The sequence below is a fragment of the Acanthaster planci genome, linkage group LG03, assembly GCF_054643075.1.
Source record: "Acanthaster planci isolate LZ-2023a linkage group LG03, COTS_SCS, whole genome shotgun sequence".
Lineage (NCBI taxonomy): Eukaryota > Metazoa > Echinodermata > Asteroidea > Valvatida > Acanthasteridae > Acanthaster > Acanthaster planci.
Window position 1 is genome coordinate 2,106,715 of NC_141779.1, and position 26,083 is coordinate 2,132,797.

The window sequence follows — 26,083 nt, forward strand, 5'->3', positions numbered from 1 at the left end:
CTGCAAATGTGGATATGATACTGCTATGAATGGACCGGGAAACATGTGACCTTTCAGATTAAACCAAGATTGCCAGAATTAGATAATTCTTTGACCTTTTATGCTCGATTATATGAAGCATTCTCTGCGCAGGAAAGATACCGGTATGGCGCAGACGAAGCCAGAATTCTGCAAAAATATCAGGTAACTGGACACGAACTTGCATTTCCTGTGGAGGATATTTCCCTAACTACTGCAAATATGAATATGAAACTTATATGAATTGATTGGAAAACATGTGACCTTTCAGATTGCACCAAGATTGCCAGATTTAGATAATTTTTAAACCTTTTATGCTCAAATATATGAAGCATTCTATGCTTGGGATAAGGACCGGTATATTGCAGACGAAGCTAGAATTCCGGAAAAAAAGGAGGCAGTTGGAAAGAACTCGAACTTAGTTTGGCAGCTATTTCCCTAACGACTGCAAATGTGGATATGAAACTGATATGAATGGACACGGAAACATGTGACCTTTCAGATGACACCAAGATTGCCAGATTTAGATAATTCCCAGACCTTTTATGCTCGATTTTATGAAGCATTCTCTGCGCAGGATGAGGACTGTTATATTGCAGACAAGCCAGAATTCCGCAAAAAAAGGAGGCAGTTGGAAAAGAACTCGCACTTAGTTGGGCAGCTTTTTCCCTTACTACTGCAAATATTCCTTATGAAACTTATATGAACGGACAGAGAAACATGTGGCCTTTCAGATGACACCAAGATTGCCAGATTTAGATAATTCGTAGACCTTGTATGCTCAAATATATGAAGCTTTCCATGCGCGGGAAAAGGACAGGTATAGCGCAGACGAAGCCAGATTTCTGCAAAAAAAGAGGAGGCAGTTTGAAAAAAATCGAACTTAGTTTGGCAGCTATTTCCCTAACTACTACCAATATGGATAGGAAACTTATAAAAATGGATCTGGGAACATGTGGCCTTTCAGATGACAGAAAGATGGGAAGATTTAGACAATTCTTAGACCTTTTATGCTCGAATATATGAAGGAGTCACTGCGCAGGAAAAGGACCGGTATAGCACAGACGAAGCCAGAATTCCGCAAAAAAGGAGGCAGTTGGAAAAGAACTCGCACATCCTTTGCAGCTATTTCACGAACCACTGCAAATATGGATATGAAATTTATATGAATGGATGGTGGCACATATGGCCTTTTAGATGACACCAAGATTGCCAGATTTAGATAATTTTCAGACCTTTTAGGCTCGATTATATGAAGATTCTCTGCGTGGGATAAGGACCGGTATATTGCAGACGAAGCCAGAATTCCGCAAAACAAGAGGCAGTTGGAAAAGAACTCGAACGTAGTTGGTTAGCTATTTCCCTAGCTGATGCAAATATGGATATCAAACTTATATGAATGGACAGAGAAACATGTAGCCTTTCAGATGACACCAAGATTGCCAGATTTAGATAATTCTTTGACCTTTTATGCTAAATTATATGAACCATTCTCTGCGCAGGAAAGAGACTGGTATGGCGCAGACGAGGCCAGATTTCCGCAAAAAAAGAGGAGGCAGTTGGAAAAAGACTCGAACTTAGTTTGGCAGCTATTTCCCTAACTACTGCCAATATGGATAAGAAACATATAAAAAATGGATCTGGGAACATGTGGCTTTTCAGATGAAAGCAAGATGGAAAGATTTAGACAATTCTTAGACCTTTTATGCTCGAATATATGAAGGAGTCGCTGTGCAGGATAAGGACCGGTATATTGCAGACGAAGCCAGAACTCCGCAAAAAAAGGAGGCAGTTGGAAAAGAACTCGCACATCCTTTGCAGCTATTTCACGAACCACTGCAAATATGGATATGAAATTTATAAGAATGGATCGAGGAACATATGGCCTTTCGGATCACACCAAGATTGCCAGATTAAGATAATTCTTAGACCTTTTATGCTCGAATTTGTGAAGCATTCTCTGCGCAGGATAAGGACCGGTATAATGCAGACGAAGCTAGAATTCTGCAAAAAAAAGAAGCAGTTGGAAAATAACTCGAACTTAGTTTAGCAGCTATTTCCATAACGACTGCAAATGTGGATATGAAACTGATATGAATGGACAGGGAAACATGTGGCCTTTTAGATGACACCAAGATTGCCAGATTTAGATAATTTTCAGACCTTTTAGGCTCAATTATATGAAGATTCTCTGCGTGGGATAAGGACCGGTATATTGCAGACGAAGTCAGAATTCTCCAAAACAAGAGGCAGTTGGAAAAGAACTCGAACGTAGTTGGTTAGCTATTTCCCTAGCTGATGCAAATATGGATATCAAACTTATATGAATGGACAGAGAAACATGTGACCTTTCAGTTGACACCAAGATTGCCAGATTTAGATAATTCTCTGACCTTTTATGCTCGATTATATGAAGCATTCCTTGCGCAGGAAAGAGACCGGTATAGCGCAGACGAAGCCAGAATTCCGCAAAAATATCAGGCAACTGGACACAAACTTGCATTTCCTTTGGCATATATTTCCCTAACTACTGCAAATATGGATATGAAACCTATATGAATGGATAGGAAAACATGTGACCTTTCAGATCACACCAACATTGCCAGATTTCGATAGGATTCAGACCTTTTTTGCTCGATTATATGAATCATTCTCTGCTTGGGATAAGGACCGGAATATTGCAGACGAAGCCAGAATTCCGCAAAAAAAGGAAGCAGTTGGAAAAGAACTCGCACTTCCTTTGGCAGCTATTTCCCTAACTACTCCTAATATGGATATGAAATTTATATGAATGGATGGTGGCACATATGGCCTTTCAGATGACACCAAGATTGCCAGATTTAGATAATTCTTAGACCTTTTAGGCTCCAATTTGTAAAGCATTCTCTGCGCAGGATGAGGACTGTTATATTGGAGAGGAAGCCAGAATTCTGCAAAACAAGAGGCAGTTGGAAAAAAACTCGAACTTAGTTTGGCAGCTATTTCCCTAACTACTGCAAATATGGATATGAAACTTATTAAAATGGATCTGGGAACATGTGGCCTTTCGGATGACAGCAAGATTAGAAGTTTAAACAATTCTTAGACCTTTTATGCTCGAATATATGAAGGAGTCGCTGCGCGGGAAAAGGACCGGTATAGCGCAGACAAAGCTAGAATTCCGAGAATATATCAAACAGTCAGACAAGAACTGGCAATTCCTTTGGCAGATATTTCCCTAACTACTGCAAATATGGATATGAAACGTATACTATTAGATAGTGGAACATGTGGCCTTTTAGATGACAGCAAGATTGCAAGATTTTGATAATTCTCAGACCTTTTATGCTCGAATATATGAAGCAGTCCATGCGCGGGAAAAGGAACGTTATAGCGCAGACAAAGCCAGAATTCCAAAAAAAGGGAGGCAGTTGGAAAAGACCTCAAACTTCCTTTGGCAGCTATTTCCCTAACTACTGCAAATATGGATATGAAAGTTATATGAATGGATAGAAGAACATATGGCATTTCAGACGATACCAAGATTGCTAGATTTAGATAATTTTCAGACTTTTTATGCTCGATTGTATTAAGCATTCTCTGCGTGGGATATGGACCAGTATAGCGCAGACGAAGCCAGAATTCCGCAAAAAAGGAGGCAGTTGGAAAAAAACTCCCACTTCCTTTGGCAGCTATTTGCCAACTACCGCAAATATGGATAGGAAATTAATATGAGTGGATAGAGAAACATGTGCGCTTTCAGATCACACCAGCATTGCTAGATGTAGATAATTCTCAGACCTTTTATGCTCGATTATATGAAGCATTCTCTGCGTGGGATAAGGACCAGTATAGCGCAGACGAAGCCAGAATTCCGTAAAAATATCACACAGTCAGACAAGACCTTGCATTTCCTTTGCAAGATATTTCCCTACCTACTGCAAATAGGGATATGAAATTTATATGCATGGATATAGGAACATGTGGCCTTTCAGATGACAGCAAGATCGGAAGATTTAGATAATTCTTAGACCTTTCATGCTCGAATACATGAAGCATACACTGTGCAAATACAGGACCAAGTATGGCCCAAAGTCAGAATTACGCAAAAATATCTAACATCCAGTCAAGAACTGGCACTTCCTTTTGAAGATATTTCCCTAACTACTGCAAATATGGATATGAAATTTATATGCATGGATAGAGGGACATGTGGCCTTACAGATGACAGCAAGATTGGAAGATTTAGATAATTCTTAGACCTTTCATGCTCGAATACATGGAGCAGTCTCTGCGTGGGATAAGGACCAGTATAGCGCAGACAACGCCAGAATTCCGCAAAAATATCAAACAGTCAGACAAGAACTTGCACTTCCTTTGGCAGATATTTCCCTAATTACCGCAAATATGGATATGAAACTTATACAAATAGATAGGGAAACATTTGGCCCTTCAGATGACACCAAGTTTGCCAGATTTAGATAATTCTCAGACCTTTTATACTCGATTATATGAAACATGCACTGTGCGAGTGCAGGACCTGGTATAGCGCAGAGTCAGAATTACGCAAAAATATCAAGCAGTCAGACAAGAACTGGCACTTCCTTTTGCATATATTTCCATAACAACTGCAAATATGGAAATCAATTTTATATGAATGGATAGAGGAACATGTGGCCTTTCAGATGACAGCAAAATTGCCAGATTTAGATAATTCTAGGACATTTTATGCTCCATTATATGAAACATTCTCTGCACAGAATAAGGACCGGTATGGTGCAGACGAAGCCTGAATTCCGCAAAAATATCAGGCAATTGGACACGAACTTGCATTTCCTTTGCAAGATATTTCCCTAACTACTGCAAATATGGATATCAAACGTATATGAATAGACAGCAAAACATGTGGCCTTTCAGACGACACCAAGACTGCCAGATTTAGATAATTCTCAGACCTTTTATGCTCAATTATATGAAGCATTCCATGCGCGGGAAAAGGACCGGTATAGAGCAGACAAAACAAGAATTTTGCAAATAAAAGGAGGCAGTTGGAAAAGACCTCGCACATCCTTTGGCAGCTATTTCCCTAACTACTGCAAATATGGATATGAAATTTATATGCTGTAGTGAGGGTAATGTATGGAGTCACCATGTTGACAGTAAACTATGGAGTGATGCATTTATCTTCATTCTCATCTTTAAAAATCTGGGACCCCATAATGACGGTATTCTATGTCGTGATGCAGGTATCTTTATGAACATCCTGATAAATTTGGGACCCATGTGACGTTATTTTTCGGAGTAATGTATGTATCTATACTTCCTCGCTTATAAAGTGGAGTCCATATAATAATGGTTATCTATGGAGTGATGCAGTTATTTTCATGAAAATGCTAATAAATTTGGGACCCCATGATAACGGTAATCTATAGAGTGATGCACTTATCTTCCTTCTCATCCTTATAAATTAGGGCCACAATAATGACAGTAATCCTTCCAGCAATGTGTGTATCTATATTCCTTTGCTTATGAACTGGAGTGCCTATAATGACTGTAATCCATGGAATCTCGATAATGATGGTAGTCTATGGAGTGATGCAGGTATCTTCATTCTCATCTTTATAAATTTGGACCCCATATAATGACGGTAATCTACGGAGCAATGTATGTATCTATACTCCCTTGCCTATAGACTGGAGTCCCTATAATGACGTTACTCTATGGAGTCCCTATTTTGACGGTAATATATGGAGTGATGTATTTATCTACATTTACATTTACACTGGAGTCCCTATAATGACGGTAATCTGTTAAATTTTCATATTGAGGGTAATATGGGAGTGATGTATGTATCTACATTCTCATGCTGGTACTCTGTTGTATCCATATTTACGGTAGTCTATTGACTGATTCACATATAATTTATGGACTAATTTGTGTATGTACATTCTCATGCTGATACACTGATGTCCTCATATTGACGGCAATCTATGGAATTATGAAGGTGTCTTCATATTGATAGTAATCTAATCTAGCTAATACACTAGAGATCATATAATAACGGTAATCTATGGAGTCCAAATATTGACGATGATCTATGAGAGAGATGTATGTATATACATTCTCATGCTGACTTTTGTCCCCATATTGATGGTAATCTATGGAGTCTTGCAGGTATCTTCATTCTCATCCTTATAAATTTCGGACCCCATAATGTTTAAGTTAAGGGTAGGGCATCAAAAAGACATCGTATCTTTGTAACCCAATCGCAAAATTTCTAAGTACCTGCACGATTTGAGTCTTGGACTATTGCCGAATTGATTTCTTGGAAAAGTTTAAATTTGTTGAGCTTCAGTTATGTTGACATTCTTAGGGGAATATAACAAAATGCAGCAAATGGGCCAGGGGGAAATATGTACAACTTTGTTTTTCAAGCTAGGGCTATTAAAGGACTCCATATCTGTATAACTAAATCGCGAAATTTCCCAATACCCCCGCAATTTGTGTCTTGGACTACTGAGGAACTGATTTCTTGAAAACTTTAGATTTGTGGAGCTTCAGTTATGTTGGAATTCATAGTGGAATACATCGTATTGCAGCAAATGAGAAAGAGAGAAATATGTACGATTTTTTTTAAGTTAAGGGTAGGGCTGTAAAAGACTCCATATCTGTCTAACTAAATCACCATATTTCAAAATACTTGTGCGATTTAAGTTTTAGATATTTAGATATTTTGGGAGCTGCAGTTATGTTGCAATTCTTAGGAAATGTATGAACATCCTGATAAATTTGGGACCCATGTGACGTTATTTTTCGGAGTAATGTATGTATCTATACTTCCTCGCTTATAAAGTGGAGTCCATATAATAATGGTTATCTATGGAGTGATGCAGTTATTTTCATGAAAATGCTAATAAATTTGGGACCCCATGATAACGGTAATCTATAGAGTGATGCACTTATCTTCCTTCTCATCCTTATAAATTAGGGCCACAATAATGACAGTAATCCTTCCAGCAATGTGTGTATCTATATTCCTTTGCTTATGAACTGGAGTGCCTATAATGACTGTAATCCATGGAATCTCGATAATGATGGTAGTCTATGGAGTGATGCAGGTATCTTCATTCTCATCTTTATAAATTTGGACCCCATATAATGACGGTAATCTACGGAGCAATGTATGTATCTATACTCCCTTGCCTATAGACTGGAGTCCCTATAATGACGTTACTCTATGGAGTCCCTATTTTGACGGTAATATATGGAGTGATGTATTTATCTACATTTACATTTACACTGGAGTCCCTATAATGACGGTAATCTGTGGAATTTCCATATTGACGGTAATATGGGAGTGATGTATGTATCTACATTCTCATGCTGGTACTCTGTTGTATCCATATTTACGGTAGTCTATTGACTGATTCACATATAATTTATGGACTAATTTGTGTATGTACATTCTCATGCTGATACACTGATGTCCTCATATTGACGGCAATCTATGGAATTATGAAGGTGTCTTCATATTGATAGTAATCTAATCTAGCTAATACACTAGAGATCATATAATAACGGTAATCTATGGAGTCCAAATATTGACGATGATCTATGAGAGAGATGTATGTATATACATTCTCATGCTGACTTTTGTCCCCATATTGATGGTAATCTATGGAGTCTTGCAGGTATCTTCATTCTCATCCTTATAAATTTCGGACCCCATAATGTTTAAGTTAAGGGTAGGGCATCAAAAAGACATCGTATCTTTGTAACCCAATCGCAAAATTTCTAAGTACCTGCACGATTTGAGTCTTGGACTATTGCCGAATTGATTTCTTGGAAAAGTTTAAATTTGTTGAGCTTCAGTTATGTTGACATTCTTAGGGGAATATAACAAAATGCAGCAAATGGGCCAGGGGGAAATATGTACAACTTTGTTTTTCAAGCTAGGGCTATTAAAGGACTCCATATCTGTATAACTAAATCGCGAAATTTCCCAATACCCCCGCAATTTGTGTCTTGGACTACTGAGGAACTGATTTCTTGAAAACTTTAGATTTGTGGAGCTTCAGTTATGTTGGAATTCATAGTGGAATACATCGTATTGCAGCAAATGAGAAAGAGAGAAATATGTACGATTTTTTTTAAGTTAAGGGTAGGGCTGTAAAAGACTCCATATCTGTCTAACTAAATCACCATATTTCAAAATACTTGTGCGATTTAAGTTTTAGATATTTAGATATTTTGGGAGCTGCAGTTATGTTGCAATTCTTAGGAAATGTATGAACATCCTGATAAATTTGGGACCCATGTGAAGTTATTTTTCGGAGTAATGTATGTATCTATACTTCCTCGCTTATAAAGTGGAGTCCATATAATAATGGTTATCTATGGAGTGATGCAGTTATTTTCATGAAAATGCTAATAAATTTGGGACCCCATGATAACGGTAATCTATAGAGTGATGCACTTATCTTTCTTCTCATCCTTATAAATTAGGGACACAATAATGACAGTAATCCTTCCAGCAACGTGTGTATCTATATTTCTTTTGCTTATGAACTGGAGTGCCTATAATGACTGTAATCCATGGAGTCTCGATCATGATGGTAGTCTATGGAGTGATGCAGGTATCTTCATTCTCATCTTATAAATTTGGACCCCATATAATGACGGTAATCTACGGAGCAATGTATGTATCTATACTCCCTTGCCTATAGACTGGAGTCCCTATAATGACGTTACTCTATGGAGTCCCTATTTTGACGGTAATATATGGAGTGATGTATTTATCTACATTTACATTTACACTGGAGTCCCTATAATGACGGTAATCTGTGGAATTTCCATATTGACGGTAATATGGGAGTGATGTATGTATCTACATTCTCATGCTGGTACTCTGTTGTATCCATATTTACGGTAGTCTATTGACTGATTCACATATAATTTATGGACTAATTTGTGTATGTACATTCTCATGCTGATACACTGATGTCCTCATATTGACGGCAATCTATGGAATTATGAAGGTGTCTTCATATTGATAGTAATCTAATCTAGCTAATACACTAGAGATCATATAATAACGGTAATCTATGGAGTCCAAATATTGACGATGATCTATGAGAGAGATGTATGTATATACATTCTCATGCTGACTTTTGTCCCCATATTGATGGTAATCTATGGAGTCTTGCAGGTATCTTCATTCTCATCCTTATAAATTTCGGACCCCATAATGTTTAAGTTAAGGGTAGGGCATCAAAAAGACATCGTATCTTTGTAACCCAATCGCAAAATTTCTAAGTACCTGCACGATTTGAGTCTTGGACTATTGCCGAATTGATTTCTTGGAAAAGTTTAAATTTGTTGAGCTTCAGTTATGTTGACATTCTTAGGGGAATATAACAAAATGCAGCAAATGGGCCAGGGGGAAATATGTACAACTTTGTTTTTCAAGCTAGGGCTATTAAAGGACTCCATATCTGTATAACTAAATCGCAAAATTTCCCAATACCCCCGCAATTTGTGTCTTGGACTACTGAGGAACTGATTTCTTGAAAACTTTAGATTTGTGGAGCTTCAGTTATGTTGGAATTCATAGTGGAATACATCGTATTGCAGCAAATGAGAAAGGGAGAAATATGTACGATTTTTTTAAAGTTAAGGGTAGGGCTGTAAAAGACTCCATATCTGTCTAACTAAATCACCATATTTCAAAATACTTGTGCGATTTAAGTTTTAGATATTTAGATATTTTGGGAGCTGCAGTTATGTTGCAATTCTTAGGAAATGTCGCTATGCAGCAATTGAGATATGAAATTGTACGTATGAAATATGTACGATTGAAATCGTACATATGAAATATGTACAATTTTCTTTTTAAAGTGAAGGGTAGGACTACAAAAAGACTCAATATCTGTCTAACTAAATCGCCAAATTTCTAAATCCTGCACGATTCTAGTCTTGGACATTTGCAGAATTTCTGTCTTGAAAAATTTAGAATTTTGGAGCTTTAGTTATGTTGGAATTTATTGGGGAAAGCCTCGTAATGCACCGAATGTGGTGGGGTCAAAATAATATGTGCAAATTCTTAAAGTTGAGGGTAGGGCTTCAAAAATACTCTATAGTAAATAGCTAAATTTCTAAATACCTGCACAATTTCAGTCTTGGACTATTCTGGAATTGATTTCTTGAATTGTTTAAGGGTTTTTGAGCTTAGGTTATATGTTGCAATTCAGACGAGAAACCATTAGAATAAAGAAAATGCGGTAGGGTCAAATATGTACGAATTTTAAAAGTTAAGGATAAGGCGACTCAATAAAAGTCTTACTAAATAGCCAGATTTCTAAATATCAGCACAGTTTGAGTCTTGGAATATTGAGGAATGGATTTTATTCAAAAATTTAGATTTGGAGCTTTAGTTAGGTTGGAACTCAGACGGAAAAACATCGGGAAAAAAGGGATGAAACAGACTTAAATATATCTATAGTAAAGATTGCGGTAACACCATGTATTTATCTCTTCTTTGAGTATTCTATACACCCCCGGTCTGCGCTGGGGGTCCTGTTGGTCCTTGTGCGAAGTAAGCAGGTGATGCAACTGAAGTGGGGCTGTGTGAAAAACTTTAATACCGTGCTTCTGGAGAATCCGCTGGATGGGGGTGTATAGAATTCCTTGCCAATGCGGCCAAGTGTACATCGGCGAGACGGGCAGGGACCTCCCTACCCGAATCAACGAGCACAAAGCCCATGGTAGGAAGGGAGAGCTGGAAAAGTCATCAATAATTAAGCACTCCCACACTGAAGACCATCAAATCAACTGGAGCCAAGCTGAACTTATCACCAGCATCGAACGATGGTATCCCCGCCGCATTAGAGAAGCCATGGAAATCATCAAGCACGACACAGTTCCCCAAGACATCGGCTTCAACATCAGCGATATCTGGCGCCCCATCCTCACATCCCAGTCCAATGGGTCTCCTATACCCTAGGACTCCCTAGTTAGGTTTCCCCCTCAGTCAGCCTATGGGTCTTCTATACCCCTTGGCACCCAGCTATTCACTCTCCCACTGCCAACTCCAACTGACACGCTCCGGTAAACACACACAGAGGGCATGCAGCCCCAGGATCCAGTGCAGCATCCATTGTTCCCGCCATCACTGTTCCCGCCTTAACGCCTCACCGAGCTAATCCCTACATCTGGATCCCTCTCTACACCATATAAGCTCCACTCCCAGTTAGAATCCTGCAGTCTCCTGAAGACGGACATAGTACACTGTTCGAAACGTCGAGTTATTCCCCGGTTCTTCTCAGAACCAAACAAACTCAAAGAAGAGATAAATACATGGTGTTACCGCAATCTTTACTATGGATCTAGTTTCTTTCACCATGAAAACCTTTAAGTCTTATAGACTTAAATATATACGAATTTCTAAAATTAAGTCAGAGGAAACAAAAGACTCAATATCTGTCTAAATAAATAGCTAAATGTGTAAATACCTGCACTATTTGAGTCTTGGACTATTCAGGTTGTGATTCCTTGAAAAGGTTAAATTTTTGGAGCTTTACTTATAAATATTCAGACGGGAATACATCGGAATGCAGCGAATGCGGTAGGTTGAATTATGTACGAATTTCCAAAGTTATAAGAAGGGCTAAGAAAATACTCAATACCAGTGTAACTAAACAGCCAAATTTCAAACTATATCTATCTAAACTTGAGTATTGGACTATTGAGGAATTGATTCCTTCAAAAAGTTTGATCCATGCACCTTTAGTTATGTTGGAATTCAGACTGGAATAAACATGGGTGTGGAGCAAATTTCAGAATTAAAGGGTCATATAGCAAAATGACAAAATATCAACATACCTAAATCATCAAATTCAGAAATAACTGCAAGATTTGAAACTTGGACTACTTACGATTTTAGATCTTGAGTAAGATGTTGAGGCTTTAAATATGTGCAATTGAGAAGGATTTCAATGCAGCAAATAAGATGAGTGGAATATGTACGAAGTCGAGAATAGAAGGGTAAAGCAGCAAAATGAATAAATACCTAAATAATTAAATGACCTAAACTTAAAAGTCCTAAATAATAGCACAATGGAACAAATTGAACCAAAAGAGGTGAACAACAACAACAAAAAAAAAAAAAACAAGCAGTGGAATGTAAACCTTTTCCTAACTTCATTTCATTTTCCTGAAACTTTAAATACGTCAACGAATGGAGAACAAGTGCCCTTTCAGTAGCTTTAAAGAACGCTGTATTTGGACAATTTTCAAACTTTATACTGAAACATATGGAGCCATTTATGCACGGAAAGACGAACAGTAAAGTAAAAAGTAGTGGGACAAAAACTCTTGCCTACCTTTGCTAATGTTTCCCTATCTAGAACAGCAGGATAATGAAAATTTCTTCAATAGAGAGTGAAACTTATTCTCTGTCAGGCAGTACTAGAAAAGAGAATTGAACAAAAGTTAGTGGTTTGCCTTTTTTGCCAACATTTTCCTGTCATGGACATGAAACGTGCTCTTTTACACGGTACTGGGATTGCCAGATTTAGACAATTTTTAGACGTTCTTTTGTCGAACACATGGAGCTGTATTTGCGCGGGATGAGGAATGGTAATGCGAGGACAAACGCAGAAATTCACAAAAAACAGCAAGCAGTCTGAGAAAAATTCGTCCTCTTTCTCCCATATTTCCCTAAACACACCAAGGATGGATATGAAACGTATCAATTATTAGAACATGCGCCCTTTCGGATAGTGGTAGGATTGCTAGATTTGGACAATCTTCACACCTGTTAAGTTCGAATACATAGAACCATCTTTGTGCGGGAAGAGGACTGCTAAAGTGTGGAGAAAGGGGAAAAGTCACGAATCTGGCAAGCAGTTACAGATCCCTTGTCTTCTTTTTTCGTGTATTTCCCCAAAAACTAGAAATATAAAACCTACGTCATCTGATGAAAGAAAGTGTGCCCTTTCATATGTCGCCGAGACTGTTAGATTTGAAGCACTTTTAGACCTGTAATGCCTGGGTATAGGGAGCCATCTTCACTGGGGAAGATCGAAGACTGGTAAAATGTGGCAAAGGGAAATTGAACAAAAGTAGCAAGCATCAGGACCCTAATGCGCAAATATTGAGCCATGTGCGCAGGACGAGGATCAGTAGAGTGTGCACAAAGAAAGAATTGCACAAAAATAACAAGCAGTGAGACATGAACTCTTGCCTTCTTCGATGGGTATTTCCCTTATAATAACAAATTTGGATCTGAAACTTCGACTAATGGACAGAGGAATATGTACTATTTCAGATGCCGCCATGAATGCCACATTTGGACAAATTTCCGCACTTTTATGCTCGAATATAATGGAGCCATTCTCTGCTCAGGAAGAGGCAATGGTCCAGCCAGTGGACGCAAGGGTGGGGGGCATGCCCCTGTCACAATTTTGTTCACTAAAAATACTTTTTAGGTATGTGAGAAAGAGAGTAATTGGTATATCAGCACCAATACCCTAAGAAAACAATACCACGACATAAAAACAAGGATGTCACGACCGTCACGCTTCTGAAAGTTCTTCTTCCCCCAAATCATGCTGAATAAGCCCGAAACTGTATTCAGCTTGGACCCCCCCAACGCAAAAGCTGGATTTGCTGCTGGGAAGACCAGTAATGTGTGAATAAAGGACAAATCGCAAAAACACAGGAAGTACTAGCTCAGACAAGAACTCTTGCCTTGTTCAGCATATTATGAATATGAAACTTAAGTCAATGGATAAAGGAAAATGTGCCCTTTGATTGTCATCATGTTTACCACATTTCAAGCATTCTGAAACATTTTAGGCTAAAATATTGCGATCACACTGTGCGCTGAAGTGTCTCGGTAAAGTGAGAACAAAGAGCAGTGGGACAACTCTAACCTTCTTTGGCAGATATTTCCAAAGCTTCAGCTTAAATATGGACAGGAAAATTATCTAAATGGATAGAGAAATATTTACCGTCTCCGAACATATCAAGGTCAGCCCATTTTGACCGTTTCAGAATATTTACTGTAAACTCGGCTGTGGAGACATGTAGTGGCAGACGCAGACCGACTACCGTGTGTACAAAGCGAAAACTAACGAAATAGGGAGCCTGTCTAAGGAAAACTCTGACCCCCATGTCTGTTCTGTTGCAAAATGGCATTAAATTTTCTTTTTGGATAATCAACATATAACCTTTCCAAAGACTCCAGGATCAGCCCATCTCTTGACAATTTAATATCGGATATACAGACAACGTGGCGTGTATTTGACTTGTGTAACATGCAAAACCAAAAAAAATATGAAGCCTTTTTGTTTAATGTTTCCAAATATCCAAAGAAAATTTTCTCCAGGGGATAGTGAAATTAGCATCCTTGTCGAGTCACCCCAAGCTCGCCCATTCGGACCATTTGTCAACCTACTCAACCTCGGAGATGAAAAATCTTCGTCGAAAAGAGACCAAGTAACGTGTGTACAATGAGGGAAACAATTTCATTTATTCGGCATTTTCAAGGATAAAGAACACAGCAACATTAAACAAAAACACATAACACAAAATACACTGAAATCACAAACACAAACTTACAAATGCCCGGAGAGGCACAGTTAATCCAATAACTGTCACCCGTAAGACTTCATTTCTGAAGCTCCAGGTTTGACATACACGTGCACACACATACATAATAAAGTAACTGCACAAGATTCAAATACAAATACATTAAAATAACGAAAATAAAATTAATTACAGAAACAAATCAATCAATTAAACAATAAGTACCCCGAAAACAATAAAAGAAATTTATTGCGTAAAACCGAAAAAAAGACACCATGAAATAACAAAATACAGTGGAATACCGACAAAAGAAAACCATTGACACATCTGGCCCACATGGCAAATCCTAGGTATTCAAATCCCCCCATTTTGTGCTTCCTTGCACCAAACAACACAGTGACCCTCCCACGACTTGCCAGTCCCAGTGACCTTATTACAAGGGTACTCCACTGCAAATTCAATCAGTACTCTGTCAAGTTTCATATACTTTCAAATTTAAGTGGGTACTTGGTAAGTTGATCCCGTGTTGAAGGGTTATTTAAACCACTTCAGTTCTCAAACGTTCAGGTACATGCAGGTCATCTCAAGAGCATGTAATTGGCAAAATGATGAAGTTTTTGAATTCGTGCCCTAAGGTTTGTCCAGCCTGGTCGTTTCAATATACCACCTGTTCACTAAGACTATTTCACGGTCAAAAGCTCTATGAAGACCTCTAACACCAAATGTAAGCAAAAGATGGATGCTTTTAGATTCACGTAAAGACAAATTCAATGTACATATGCAACCAATCCGTGTAATCCATTTTAAATCTTCTTCACAAGAGAATTATCCTGGTTGCTCAAAGTTGAATTTTGTTCCAATTTGTCAATGTATAAGGTTTCTGTTGTGAAGGTACCAGATAGGCTACTTGTATTCCAGAATAGTCAACACTAGAAACTTGCAAGATGAAAGCAAGACATACTAAGTTTGTTTGATTTGGTAGTGACATAACAAGATTTTCCCGAGACATTTTGTACTCATTATCAGCTTCAAACTGCATGTTAACTAAGGTACAATTCAGGTCCACTATTTTCTTTGACCATCCTAGTATAAGCAAAACTTTAGTTTCCTTAGTAATGTATTGAGATGCATTTTATTAGCATGACAACATCTTTGGAAGCCATGAATATCTTGAAGGTCATCAGACTGACATAAAATTGGCCTATACACAAGAACACTGTTACCAAATAAAGTGCTAGCTGACACGATGTGATAAGGAAAGTCGTTGGTATACATAAGAACTGGATTGGGCTCAAGACACTTCCTTGAGGTACACCAGATGGTACAGAAAAACCATGCAAAGTAGCAACCTTTCAACAAAACCTTTTGTTGCCACCACAATACAAACGGTCACTGCAACAGTTGCAAATTGCCAGTTCTGTTATGTTAAGGAAATCAAATCATGCAGTTGTTACTTTTGTTGCCCCTAAAGGCTCAGTGCTCTTATACAACAGATATTGCAGCCGGAATTCGCTCATGCTATTCCAGAACAGACAAGATAAGAAAGTGATGAGAGAGGTTGAGCATGTCACAGCATGGAGCGTATCACTGTTCAACCAGCAGCAGAAGACTAACAAGTAGAACAGATAAGCACAGTGCTAGAGTCCAAATCTTGGCCGTAATTGTGGTACTGAGTACAGGCGTAAACAAATCACAGACAAATGTTTAATAAGGATGACATGATTTACAATTAAAGGCATCACATGAATAATAGGTGACAAAAAACCAAAATTACCAACAAGCCAATAAAATCACCTCAAAAGGAGGGCACAGAGGACTTGATTAAAGCTGGATATTTTTTAAATGAGGAAATTCACATGATTAAAAAGAACGAGGAAAAAAAATCTTTTTATATCATGGCCTTCACTTTGCGGGATAATTTTCTTAAGTTTGGAAATATGGAAATGAAACGTTCTCCTAAGATTTTTTTTTTCTCTTTTTTGGGCTGTCATTTTGATCACATGTGTGGGGACCACTGTTTCCTTTGTTCTGGTTAATTTGTCTTGTTAACGATATGAGCATAAACGGAGGTAACAGTAGTTTATTTTACTTTTGCAGTCCCTGCTGATCCACATAACTGATATTTGTCTCGTTCTGTATTCAGATTTTTATCCCTAATCCGTGCTACTGCTTATATTTACTTGTATTTGTGCTTTTGTTGTTTTTACATAATTTTTGTTTAATTTTGCTTTGTTTGTTCTTGTGATGGTCAAATAAATAAGAATAATTGAAGAGATGGTACCCATCACGATTAACCAAGGTAAACCTTTCGACCATTTGAAGACTATCATCATATACACAGGCCAAACTAACTACTAAAACAGATTGACTAACAAGTACAAGAGGGAGAAGATTACTAGCAAACATAATGACTGACCCAAGCTTTGGCCTTCATCTGTGTATAGTTCTCTTAAATGTGGGAATATCAGAATGAAACATTCTTCAGTGGATATGTTCAACAAAATGACAACAAGATCAGTTGATTTTCACCAACCCTACAGTCACACACAAAAGCTTAGTTTGGATTAGGCCTTATATAGAGCCAAATTTGCTGCAAAACCATCCAATTACAAGACCAACTGACAAATGGGAAACCAGGAAGCATAACTGCCCTAAGTATTCACCTTCATTAAATAAGACTTGACGCTTTACATGGTGGAGACTAAAAACAGGGCTTGTGGTTACATCATGTGGATAGATCTCCCTTGGAAGAGGTATGGGTCTGATAAGAACTGTAGAGTGTGTGCGTGACGTTTCATCTATCATACTCTCTTCATCCTCAAGAGTGGAGCCTAATAAGCCATGCTCCAGATTTTACAGAACAATTGTACATGTATACAAAATTATGTACAAATATTGTTTCAAAATCTGGAACATGCCTTTCATTGTTAGGCTCAAATCAGACATGATATAAAGTGCTTACCGAGTGAGTTGTGTTGTCAGTAATGCCAGTTGCCAGTGATGTGTTAAACTCCAGAAAACTGTCTCCAAGGGACTTGGTCTTGTCTCTTCAACAATGCTACAGCTAATAAAACCACAGAGTCAAGTCAACAAAGATCAGAGCCGAATAAAATACAAGTAGACATCACTGCGATGTTTTTATAGTCTTTTACTGTCATTTTCGTATAGACCTTTGTTTCAACTCTCTTCAACTGTTGGTTGATCAGCAAACACAACTCCTGAAAAGTCATAATTCTAAAGCTTCGAAGCAGCCATTTTAATCTGACACCCCTTCTACTTTCTTGGGCTCTTTCAACAGCCCCAAAAAAGAAGAAAATTCAGACAGTCCAAAATCGTCTGATTCAATAGGATTTAGCGTATACCGAAGGGGGTTGGGCCAAACACTCTCTGATATTTCACGTTTTACCTGCCATCAAAAATTTATCAATGGTATTAAATTATGGCTCCCCATACACAGGTATGTCACCCAGGTTTACAAGAAAATTAAATTAATCCACAGAGAAGGACCTCCGTCCCTGTCAACTTTTGGAAAATTGAAGAGACCTGTAACATAATGACGTCATGCTTAGTTTCCTAAGGCAGTAAGGTGGGAAGCAATAACTGTCCAAGTAAAAAATAATAGCTTGACGTCATTATGTTTTGGGTCCATATATGAAATATATACGAGTCCACAGGGGACTGATTCAGTGAATTACACCCTTGGAATAACCAACAACATTGGACCCACGTACCTTTTACCCAGCAGGCAGCAGCAAGAGATCAAAGTCCGATCACCTCAACAAGGAGCACAGGAACCCCATCATCAAGAATTTGGATGTACCATGAACAGCGGTTCACTCAGCGGCTTGTGCTCTGGCTGAGAAGGACACACACAACAGTCATTAAAAACATGCAAATGAGTACATTAGCTTGGAGTAACTGATTCTCAGAGGGCAGTGGAGAATGAGAAAGATGGAGAAAAGTAAGTTTTAAGTGCTTCCCTAAACGACCTTCTTCCAGGAATGTGGAACACCAAAAAATTATTGTCAAGATGGCTTACATCATACTTCCCAGCCAATGTTAAATCCTTGGTGTGTATGATAGAAGCCTGTCTTGTGTTAAAGATATCAGGAAAGAAACTCTGGACACACACGTTATTTATTCTGCATGCTGCCGCCATAGGCATGGAGAGCCTCAATCTGGCAGATTGTACAATCGTGTCACAATCAGCTTCTGAAACATTGTCCAGTCGTACGGTATAAGCTCCAACACAGCATGCGCAGAATGACCAAGCAACATACATGGAAATCACTGAACCGACTTTGTAAAGATCAAGATCGAGATTCTGCATGCCTGGGGCGGCAGCGTGCAAAGAGCGAATTGTACCTACTGTGGGCTAGCATGCCATATTGTAACAACCTGATGCATTGCACCTTTAATGTATTTGACACAGAAGGATGGCTTCAGTGAGTAAAAAGTTGGCTGATAAAATAAAACAAGTCCAAATTTTTTTAAACAACCCTTGTGGAATTTGAACACTCATCCTTGTACGTGATTTGGATCCAGGAATGAGGACATTTCATTTCAGTACACTCCTCATTCACTACAAGCAGCCTGTAGATGCAGCTTCCGTCTTGTTTCTGTTCACTTTGGCACAAATGGTACAACCATACCAAAAGATTTCATCCATTTTTTGTAGTTTAATTCAATCCAACCTTAAAGGCCGGAGATTCTCATTAGTTGAAAACTTAAAAGACAAAACCCAAGGTCAAGATCTACAGGACAACCAGGCATTTCACTATTACCATAACCAAGGACTAATATCAGAATATGATGTAGACTGTTTCCATACCTGTTGAGTAGTGTCACCAGTGATAAGATATCTCTGATTTGTTACACTCCAGAGAACGGCCTCCAGGGACTAGCTTGCTCTTGTCTCTCTGTCAAACTACTGAAACTAGGAAAACTAAACCATGTTTGAATTCCAATCTGTATTACTGCACACGTGTGGAGGCCACAATTTCAAAATATATAAGTGCACTTTACAACAGTAGTTGAAACATCATTGAAGCAGTGTCAAATCAACAAAGATCAGGGCCAAATAATATACAAGCCCACATCACTGGAGTTTCTCATATAAATCTTCTTATCTTCTTAGTTGTCATTTTTCCATTTCTTTTCAATTGTTGCTTGACTAGTTATTATATTTTTCAAAACGCCTTAAATACATGTACACTTCCCAAAAAGTCCTTTTCCTCAAGCCTGTAAGCAGCAATTTAACATTTAACATTCCTCTACTTTTTCCAGTTCTTAAGATTTGTTTTCAGCCATCTACAGATGCAAGCCTGCAAAACAAGGAGTGTTGATCTGGGGTTATGTTTAAACAATCCCACCTGTTTTTTCAGCCAAGCAATCTCTTCAATCTGCCTTGAGTAGAAGCACAACTTAATTGGTTGAAAAGAGCTGTGTTGGTTGGGAGTATTCATTTTGTTGGTAGCGATTGGGCTGCTACCATGTCCTAGTCGTTCATGAACCAGTGATGCATAGTTAGTAACAAAGGAGCCTCTGATGCCAAGGAAATAGTGTTCTCTCTCGGTCCAACTAGAGGCCAATACAGGAGATCACAGTCTGTGCAGAAAACATTCCCAAATTATAAACAGTATTAACCGTAACCTCATAATAAAATCAGAGGATTTTGGGGACCATTTTAACCTTTATAGCTCCCCATATACATGTCACCCGGTATTTGGGCAAAATAAATGTATTCACCAAGCATGATCCTTAGATAGACATAATGAAGTCACACTTTGTTTACACAAGCTATATTATAAGACAGTAAGGTGGGGTAGGTCTTAATGTACTAGGTCTACAGGACATGAGGCAATGAGATCACAGGAGACTCAATCAGTGAATCCTACCTTTGGGATGACCAATAACAAAAGATCACTTATGTTTTACCAAGAAGGCTACAGTAAGAGATCACAGTACAATCACCTTAACAACAGTGGCCATCATCGAGAAATGACAAGAAGCTGGTCATCCTGTAAGCAACGACTCGTCAGCGGCTTGTGCTCTAGCTGAAATGAATGCACATAGCAGTCATAAAAACATGCAAAATGAAAAAATGGCAAGAAAATATGAGTGGAGGGGCCTGTTTGCCGATTCTCAGAGGGCTTTGAAGGATCGGAGAGATGGAGAGAGCTGATTGAGAATTTGTAATTCACGTATGTGCACCCAGCACTGCCGGTGTATCAATCTAGTTATACATGGCATTTTATGGGGTGGTGCATTACAGGGGTAGCCATAATCCAGTCCCGCCTCCTGCGATACGGCTTCAAATTTTGATCAAAAGAAGCAGCGGTGGAGAGCCGTAGCCAATGTTCAATACTTGTGCATGCTGTATTCTCACATGGAGACGCCGCACCGTGTGTTGCCAACATAGAGTGCAGCATAAACCGTTGAAAACATTTCATGTAGGGGTTTAACTGAAGATATACACGTACCCTACATACATATTTGCAATGGATGTTTGTAATGACACACATGATAAAGCCAAAAGTGCAAATGTTATTTAACATAGATATTGAGCCTCTTCATACAACAGCGTCATTAGAATTGAGTATCATTCCATGACATAAATGAACTAAATTCTACAATATTCAAACATCAATTGAACTTTTGGTTAAGCAATGTGTTGCTGTGAAAGAATAAAATCACAGTGCACCTGATTTTTAAGTTCTTGAATCTGGCTTTAATAACTTTTGCAAGCTAATGACCATCCAGATGACGTTTAGTTCAATGCTGGCTTCATATTCATGTGTTTCACATTCTTGTGGAAACCCCTATTGCAAGAATATCATGATTTGTTTTGCACAAAGACGGGAATAAACAAATTTTCACTGCTTGAAAAAGACTACTGCATATTTGACTACATCAGATCCATCACTCACAAAACAATCCAGCAAATGTCTCATTTCCATCACAAAAGCTAACTGGCATTCCAGTCTACAACCCTGAACAATAAGTAAAACTAAGTTAAGGAAACATACATGTACATGGTAAGTGCTGCCACAATAACCTTCGTATCTGAATGAGAATGACTGAGAGAGAGGGGGAGAGACAACGGAATAACAGACAGATGAATAACAGATAGACTGACAAACATACCGACAGCACATAGACAGATGAACTAAGCAAAGAGGACAGTTGTCTTGGAAACTAGACCTTTCCCCATTATATTTTCAGTACAAAAAGATTTTACGGTAATAACCAAAATCATTTTGACAAAGAAGAATCTTTGAAAATAATCAAATTGTATTCAGAAATGATTAGCACAACCTCCAATTTTAAGATTTGCATCATGCAATCAGTAGAGATCTCCATGCATGGTTCCATGCAACACAGACTTAAAGTATGAGGCCTACTTTCTACCCAATTTTTACCAGGTTCACTGAAATATGTAGAAATTACAGATTGTATAATGTATTTCTATAATTCTGAACCTCAGTGGATAGGTCTAGTAAGTTTTAAAGACTTTGACTTCCTGACAAATTCTCGTGGGGTGTAAAGTAATGTTGTCTCTTCATTTACCACTTCAAATCATACTATCTTCCAGTTTGTTTAGACTACTCATTGACTATAAAATTAGTAACCTTGGCCCCACATACAGGCTGGAGATTTTCATTGGTTGAAAAATTTGTTGGACAAAAGTCATGTTTCAGATTTACAACACAACAGTACATAGGCCCCTATTACTCCCTAGGCCTATTTTTTATTTTATTAACATTTACTGTTGGGCTGTTATCAGAAGTAGGCTAGGCATACAGTGTTTGTATAGCGTGAGCTGTTTCCAGACCTGCTGAGTACAATAAAGTGTCAAAATACATCTCAGAAGTGCACCAATCCAGAAAACGGTCTCACAGGAGTGTTCTTCGTCTCTCCATTACTGCTACAAGTTAAGAAACCAAAGGAACCCCTTTAAAATCCCAGCCTGCATGCCTGACAGTCACTGTGGGGCCGCCATGTTTAAATGCAGGGTGCACTTTACCACAGCAAAAGCAGTGTAAAATCAACAAAGCCAAGCCCAAACTTGTGGAGTTTGTCATACAGAAATCTCGTTATCGTCTTTGCCGTCTTTTCTCCATTTATTTTCAATTGTTGGATGGTAAGCCAGTCTCAGTTCTCACCTTTAAATTCACCTCCTGTGAAGTCACATTTGAACGAACCCGCCAACTTGGCCACACATGCGTTCTATCTTGTGCGTAGGCATTGTAAGGCTAATGCTCGCGCCACCGTGGAAAACTGGTCGTCGATCAACTTGCGCACATATTGAGCAGGGTACCAAACAGGATAAAACAGCGCTGGTGATTGGCGCGCTTGAAATAGGCCATGTGAGTGTGCACAAGTACGACGAAGATCTGAAGATTATGCAATTATTATTTTTTTCGTAATGTAAATCAAAAGAATGACCACTATTGCAAAGAGAAAAAAAACATTTCCCAAAACTGTATGCGAGCAATTCGCATCAATATAAAAAACCATGTATTTCCTACCCCCAAAGCCTGGACAAACGCGACCATCTGAGGCTTGGGCTTCCAGAGCTACGGCTGGGTCTATTGTCTACGCGTCTCCACGCATTTCCAATGGAGCGAAGACCTATACCTAGCTCTTGACAAGAGATTCAGATGCAGCCGTAGTTTACATCTTGACCGCAACTCACACCATGACGTCAAACTACAGTCAGTCGTAGAAAAGATGCTATACGAGACGTTATCTACCAAAAAATCATCAAAGTTACGTCCGAAATTCTGGGGATTCTAGCTAATTATACCTTTTTCAGGTTGCAATATAATGCCGTCTGAAGCGAAACCGATACTGGTATTTGATGCATTTTGTTTATGGTCGGCTTTCTTGACACGGACTGCATGCATATGAGCAAACGATGGGCAACATAGAGTGGTACTTATTATTATATTATTTTGTGGGAACGAGATGATTTTGAGGGAACGAAACGATAATTCGAGGGAACGGAATTAAAAGAAATCTTCATTGTGCCTGTCCCCTTAGGGGCTCCTTAGGTACTCGTAGAGAGGGACATCGAATGCAACTGTGCGTTTTTGCAAGTTGGGTCACACTCACTGTCCGACAGTAAATGCCCCCCCCAAGAAAAAATTCAAAATACATGTACATACAATGCGGAAATAATGCCGCCCGGCGCTCCAAAGGAACGGGTTAGCCTTTCGACGGTTTTGTGTGTGTGTGGGGGGGGGTTGTCGGATCAGGTCGACATTCAAGACAATGACCAGAAGCGGTTTTCTTTTGAATAAGGGTTTGATATGCTTCATTTTTAATCAGTCCTTTCCCAAAATTATTGAGCATACTTTTGCCCTATTCGGAATAACAGGTGAATCGCTGGACTGTTGGGCAACTTAAAGAGCATAACACTGTATGGGTAAATAAGTGGTGAAACAAAACCACTTTCTAAAACCGTTGGGCAAAAAGAGACAAGTCTACCTATAACAGAGCCTGAAAGTTGACCCATGATGGTGCGCTTCCCGAACACTTGGATAGGATAAATAACGAACAAAGATGTTATAATTAGCTGTTTCGGCAACTCACAAAACAGGTATTGCTTTTCTGATTTTTTTAGCTGTTTTGCCAACAGCCTGAACAACTCTTTCTTTTCTGTTAATTTTTTTTATTTCCTTTTTGGCTTTTTGGCAAGTTGCGAAAAAGGCATTCTTTTTGTTTGTTTTTTTTTAGCTGTTTCGGCAACAGCCGGAACAGCTCTTGATTTCTGATGATTTTTAGCTGTTTCAGCAACTTTGCAGAAACAGGTACTGTTTTTCTGATTATTTTGTTTTAGCTGCTTCGGCAACTTTGCCGAAACAAATATTGTTTTTCTGATTTTTTTTTTCTTTTTCAACTCAATTCCTTTCACCAGTCGACTTTGGCAGTTTACTAAATGTGATCGACTTAAAACTTGGCAGACCTTTGGACCATTATCCAAGAACAGTCCTAGAAAAAATTCACAGTGATAACCTAAGTAGTTTATTTACTATTGATGTTTCTAATAATTAATTTTTCCCCATAGACTTTGTACACAGATCGCACGCAGTTTTCGGACTGTCCTATATCAGGCTATGAGGGCGATATTGCAGAATTACGGTTACACCTGCTTGGGCTTTCAATTTTCAACAAACTGTCCTATATTTAACCATGGATGACGTTGTTGCGCAACATAGGGTTTGTACACACTTTGTCCAGCATAATGCGTGACCAGTCCTCAACTTTGACCGAGAATTACTACCAGAACGAAAAAGAAATCAGACTAAAGTTTCCCTTCCGTTCGATCGCAAATATACCCAAGTGTGCAAATATTAAATAATATTTCATAAGTTTTTTCCCAGTTTAGACAAACATCACGTGACATGAAATTAAAGGAGCAGTTTTCCTGCACACGTGTTTCTAGGCCATTGACTTTGTACACGTTTTCGAGCCACAATTTTGGTAACTTTGCAATGTTTGATCGTTCCAAAGTGATAGCCAATGAAGACCCTGATGCAAGATTTATTGCAAAGGGATGACGTCATGATGACTTCATCACCTTATTTTATATTCATTTTTGAACATTAAATTTTTCCCCATAAATTTTTGTACACGTTTTTCTACTTAACACAAGTGAACAAGCAGTCTTTAACTTCGGCGCAAAATTACTATAAGAACGAAGGAGAAATCGGGTACTTTACGCTCTGTTATTTGATTTGAAATATGCCTAAGAGTCCGAATATGAAGTAATATTTCTTTAGAAGTGTTCAGTTGAAGTGAAAATCACGTGACATGAACATAAAGGAGCAGTGTTCCCGCAAATGAGTTTTTTGCCCTAAACTTTGTACACGTTTTCAAGGCACAATTTTAAAACCTTTCCGATGTTTGATGGTTATCAAAGTGACAGCCAACAAAGACCGTGATACAAAAATTATTGCAAGTAAAGGACGTCATGATGACGTTATCATGTCATTTATTCGTGATTTTTCAATATTTATTTTAGCCCTTTGACTTTGTACACGTTTTCAAGCAAGCATTTGGGTTAGTTTGAGAGCTTTGATCAACTTGAAAGTTACAGCCATGATGGACCTTGATGAAAAAATACGTCAAAATATATTACGTCGTGATGACGTCATCATGTGATTTATTATTAATTTTTAAATATTTATTTCAGCCCATTGACTTAGTACACGTATTCGAGGCACTAATTTCGTACCTCAGTAATCATTGATCACCGTCAAACTTACAGCAAGCACTAACTATACAACGAAGATAATTTTAAAATATTTATGTCATGATGACGTCATCACGTGATTTGTTATTAAATTGTGAATACTTAAATATTTCCTTTAAATGTATAAAAACCCACATAAAATCAACCGTGGCCTCCCGCAACATTCTGTTTGCAGCAAGTGCCAGGATAAAAAGTGGTCTTGATTTTGTCTCGTGTAGGTTAATTGACATAACCATT

General features: G+C 38.4%; 2 long non-coding RNA genes across 8 annotated transcripts in view; one reads left to right on the forward strand and one right to left on the reverse strand.

The window, feature by feature from the left end:
• The window catches only part of LOC110990889 (uncharacterized), a 445,142-nt gene that overhangs the window by 352,361 nt on the left and 66,698 nt on the right, over positions 1-26,083 (forward strand). The gene's annotated exons all lie outside the window — the stretch shown is intronic.
• Positions 1-26,083, reverse strand: part of LOC110985198 (uncharacterized) — a 235,219-nt gene that overhangs the window by 28,968 nt on the left and 180,168 nt on the right. For 5 of the 6 annotated variants that reach the window (XR_015424677.1, XR_015424679.1, XR_015424676.1 and 2 more), the window contains exons 6-9: positions 20,560-20,642; positions 19,418-20,193; positions 18,318-18,442; positions 17,549-17,650 (exon numbers count right to left, since the gene is read on the reverse strand). This is a non-coding gene — a long non-coding RNA (uncharacterized LOC110985198). The remainder of the gene's footprint in view (positions 1-17,548; positions 17,651-18,317; positions 18,443-19,417; positions 20,194-20,559; positions 20,643-26,083) is intronic. The other variant, XR_015424678.1, reaches the window with a different exon arrangement.